The sequence below is a fragment of the Oreochromis niloticus genome, linkage group LG3 (assembly GCF_001858045.2).
Source record: "Oreochromis niloticus isolate F11D_XX linkage group LG3, O_niloticus_UMD_NMBU, whole genome shotgun sequence".
In the NCBI taxonomy this organism is placed as follows: Eukaryota; Metazoa; Chordata; class Actinopteri; order Cichliformes; family Cichlidae; genus Oreochromis; species Oreochromis niloticus.
This window is the reverse complement of record NC_031967.2, coordinates 48,874,979-48,880,171: the sequence shown is the minus strand read 5'-3', so window position 1 is coordinate 48,880,171 and position 5,193 is coordinate 48,874,979. Positions and strand designations below refer to the sequence as shown.

Genomic DNA, 5,193 nt, shown 5'->3' with positions numbered 1-5,193 from the left:
TTTGGCCTATTAATTATAAGCTTACTATAAATATTGAAGCAGAAAAGAGCTGAAGACCACCTCTCAGCATCTTAATCATATCTTCTCCTCACTTCTCAAGAGACACAGTTTGACCTACAAAATTAGCCTGTTTTCTTTGACTCGACTGAACAGTTTCTGCTGCAGCATGAAACAAGCCTGTGCACTAGACCACACATAAAGGCATGCACAGTAGTAAACTTTGCAGGTGTATTTCACTGCTTACCACAAATTTGGTTCATCTGTTTTGGAAAACAAAGCAATGCGGCACATTTATATTAGTGGTTGACCACAGTGAGAACCTGCTGTTTAGAAGAAATGAGCTGCAGCAGCTTTTTTCTTTTGAACAGCATTCATGCACAAACAAAAAGAGCAGATGCAACAAGTGGTTTAATTTAAAAGTCTACATAACAGACAGAAGCCTTTGTTAGTATGTGAACTTTATTGGTACTTATAGTTCTTTATTGTTTAGTTATATACCCAGCAGACCATGTACAGCTTCTTAAATCACAATAACAATATGTGATACTTCATCGTCTTCAATTCCACTCAGATGTGATTTTGTCTTCAATCAGCTCTTTTTTTGAGACCTGTCACACAAAAAGGAAGTACAGAACAAAACTTGTATTTATTTTCTTTAAAGGATAAAAAAAATACTATTGTTTGTGTCACACACCAGAAATAATTCCACATAGCAGCTACTTAAAAAAACAGTAATTTTTTTGCCATGAACAATAAGTTTTATTATTATTGCTAGGATTAATATTTACCACGCATCACATATTACATATTATCTGAATGCAATACATAAAGAATCATTAATCAAAGTTAATCTTACCTTTGAGTTCAGTCTCGCACGGGCATAAGGTATAGTAAATGGCTCTAGAAGATAACGTCTTATCATCTAGTGGAGAGAAGCAGACGGAGTGAGAGGACAGACGATCACAGTAACATCACTGATGATGAAAACTATTTTCTATTTTCTGTATTCATTAGATCTAATTTTAATTTTTAATTTTAATTTTCTTGACAATCAGAAGAAAATAATGGCATTCTTACATCCGAACATTATTTTTTGGCAGTTTCATCTTAATGAAATAATTATCAGCTGCTCTAAACAGCTTCTTGATTTTTATCCTATATTTCATTAACACTGCTAGTCAAGCTTCAGTGTTGCTTTCCTAGCATTGCAGAACTCAGAAATACAAAATTATATTGCACAAAATACATATATTATTTCTCAATACTAACATTTTTAAATAGTTTTGGATACTTTTTTCTCTTGAGCCTCTCGGGCTAATTAATTATTTTTATTAAAATTATTTAGAACGGAACATCCACGCTACTGTGTACACATTTTAAAAATGTAGGAAACACAACACCAGAAAGAAGACTCTTTTATGCTTTGATTTTATTTGTTTAAAATGTAATATATATATATATATATGTATATATATATATATATATATATATGACCATGAAAAATAATGAATAACATTTTTTTCAACATTAATGAACACAAAGTCTCTTAGTCTCTTAGTTCACAAAATATTACCTTTATTTCTGTACCAGCAATCATTGCCAAAATACATTCCAAGCAGCAGCACCAGAGCGCTCAATAAAGCAATGGCAAGGATCCAAGGTGCGTCCTCAGAAGGGAAAAGGTCCGCATCTAAACCATCAAACAGTTTGGATTAAATGTTGAATGTGGAAAAAATTTAAAAGAGAAAGGGAAGATAAAATACCTGAAGGTTACACAAGCTTTTAAAAAATATCTGGGATATTTTACGCATCTGATTAACTTACTTATATCAACCATTACCACAAAATGTATTTTACTACTGAAAACTCTGTACTGTATTTGATTGATGAAATAAATAAAATGCAAAAGTAAATACAAAAAAATTTAATTGAATTGTTTACTCCTCAAAAATGGAAAACAAAGTTTATATAAACAAGAACATAGCTGGTACTCACCAACTCTCTCAGCTTGAACTCCCAGCAGAATGATAATGGTCACCACTGAAGAGATAAGAGTTGCTGACTTTTACAGGTACTAATAAAACATTTTGTTACATATCACAACTTGCCCACTAGGCTATGGGCTACTTCATTTTAAAGTAAAACAAACTAAATCATTCCATTTCAAACAGAATTTATAACTTTAACCTTTTTTAAGGTGGAATAAAGATATGACAAAGATGACATCTCAAGTTTCATAAAAATACAGTGCTTTCTGTTAAAGCACAAAATGAACAAAACTGACACATTTATCAAGACAAATCAAAATGCATTTATTTATTGTATATTATATTTACCTATTTGATCTAGTATATATTAAATGTATCAATTATTTATGCGTATTTATCTTATTTGTTTATATATATATATATTTTTTCAAATGAAAATGAGAGATTACTCACACAGTCTGATGCCGAGAGCTCTGACATCCATGTTGTTTTGCTGCAAACTGAAGACTGAGGTGTTACGGCAGTGAGCACGGGCGTCTTCCTGCTGCTCAAACTGTTTTGATATCAATTTTTTTTTAAACTTTATGCAATGCAACAAAGTAGTTTAATGAAAGTAGGTTCCAGTGAGACCGATTTGCTTTTGTGACAAGTCGAGCGTCACTGATAGTGAAGTTCACTAACAGTGGGTGGAACAAGTTACCACTTCAGACTTTTGCTGCATCTGACACAATTAGCAGGCTAGTTCATGTTTCCCATGCTCGCATTGTTACTTTGATGTTCATCACTAGCTTACAATGACTTAACTGATGGTACAGTAATATTTTTACTGAAAAACAAGAAAATCAAGAAATCTCTTGTGCAGGCACAAGAGAAACGTTGAGGAAGAATATATGAAAGCCATCAATAGTTACAATCTTTAAATTATTTTAGTGATAATCTGTTCAGTAGATAAGGAGATATTAAACACAATAAAAGAAATATCTCAGTTAACCCTTTTAAACCTATTTAGAACTTCCCATTTACTGTTGGCCACAAGTCAATTAACATGGCTATAGATAAGTTCTACAGTTATATAGAATAGTTAATTCTGTCATTTAGGGATAGTGCATGTTTACATGAATGTTTACTTAGACATAGTTAAAAGTGTCAGAAAGAACATCTGCTTAAGATTTGTTGTACTTATGGCAATAAGCATTATAAACAATCAACACTTTAATGTAGTTTAGATTAGATTACAGTGTTGATTGTTCCCTCAGTCTAAATGATAAGAAGACAGAAATTGTAATATTTGATACTTCCATCTCTCGGGCTGAACTAATTGGTAAATTTGGGTCCTTTGCTGACTCCTTTTCTGACACTGTGAGGAACCTGGGTGTTGTCTTGGACAGTTCCTTCAAGTTGGACAAACATGTGTCCTCTGTGGTTAAAACGAGTTTCAATCAATTGCGTTCAATGTCTATGGCCAAACCCTACATACCACGTAAGGACTTGGAAAAACGTTTCCATGCCTTTGTTACATCAAGATTACATTACTGTAATTCCCTTCATACTGGTCTCCATTCTGCCCTTGTTTACAAACTGCAGCTCGTTCAAAATGCTGCTGCGTGTCTCCTAACTGGAACTCAGGTTTGAATCTATTACTCCAGTTCTTTCCGACCTGGCACTGGCTCCCTATTAAATTTCGCATTGATTTTAAAATCTTATTGCTCACTTTTAAACTCACTTTGAACTCTTCACTTTTTCTGCTTTAAAGGTTAATGTTCATGTCAGTAAGAATCTATAACTTACACTTACTTTTCATTTTTACATGATCAATTTATCAGTATTTTTTCCTAAGAAGCAGAGTCAGTCAGCAGACTGTGTCAGTAAACAAAACCACATAAGATTTCACCCACTTAAGAAGTGACACAGTGGAGAGGGCAGAAGGATCTCTCTTATCTTTATTGTAGAGGACAATCTTAACAGGGAAATCAAGGCATAGATAACCTCTAAATCTTTAATAAGTCTGCATATGATGTGACATTTGTTGTTCTGTTCACGTTGCCATACCATGAGTAACCACTAGAATGCAGCAGACTACATAATGATCTGTGATAATCCACAGATTATCAGTGATGAACAAAACACCTGAACAAACTGCTTTAATATTACTTAACACTTCTGTGTTCATGCAAATGTTTAAGACCACTTCACAAATGTCAAAAAATCATATTTTGAATCTTAACAAGGTTCCAAGTTGAGCTTCAACATGCAACAGTAAGAAATGGGAGTGGGATGCATGCACTCTATTGACAACAACACTTAAACTGAAACATGCTGTTTTACTGCTGATCACAAGTTTAGGACCACATGCCTTTAAAAGGCCAAATCTGTTCAAAAATACGGATTCATTGTCATTTTCTGTCAGGTAATCACACTGTCATGACGTTCTGATGGCAAAGGCAAAAAATCTTTTCCTTTTTGAAGGTGGTCAGGTTGTTGAACAGGGTCTCCCGCAGTGCGCCATCGCTGCTGAGGTGGAACACTGTAAGATAGTCATTTGGAATTTCTTAAATGATCTGAGGGTTTTGTGGAAAAAAAGTCAATTGAAAGACTCAAAAGAATTTCACCAGCACGGAGCCGGAGGATGCAATTGGCTGTCTGTCAAGACACTGGATGATCCTCGACCCAAATTAAGGCCGTTACTGGTGCCGACTGCAGCCCCATAACCATCAGACGGCATCTGAGACTGAAGGTCTTCAGAAACATAAAACGTCTTAAAAGGCCTCGTATCCTTGAAACACCACAGAACCGAACGTTTAGAGTACCAAACATGGGACACTGAAAGGTGGAAAAAAGTTTTATTCTCTGATGAGAACCTTGATAGTCCTGATCGTTTCCAATGTTACTGGCATGAGATCCAGACCACACCTGAGATGTTTTCTACATGCCACAGTGGAGGGGGCGCCATAATGGTCTGGAGTGATTTTTCAAGTGGTCTGAAACTTTTGATAGGGAGTTATGCTACTCAACCAATGCTGGTCCATCAATACTTGATTTCTTTGAAATTAAGGATTATGTTGACCTTTTATATTGTTTTGTTTGAAGATTCAAAGCAATTTTTTTCTAAAATGAAATTCAAAATGTGACACCTTCGATTTGTGTATTGTAATTTTTTTCTACTGCTTCAAGTTTGAATATTCTTTAACAATATTTTGAATGATAT

General features: G+C 34.3%; 1 long non-coding RNA gene across 1 annotated transcript; it reads right to left on the bottom strand.

Moving 5' to 3' along the window:
- Positions 1-349: 349 nt before the first annotated feature.
- LOC109198439 (uncharacterized) lies at positions 350-1,684 on the bottom strand. Its single transcript, XR_002059236.2, has 3 exons — positions 1,574-1,684; positions 857-922; positions 350-608 (listed from the first exon to the last, which is right to left on the bottom strand). It is a non-coding gene; the product is annotated as an uncharacterized LOC109198439 (long non-coding RNA).
- Positions 1,685-5,193: the final 3,509 nt, after the last annotated feature.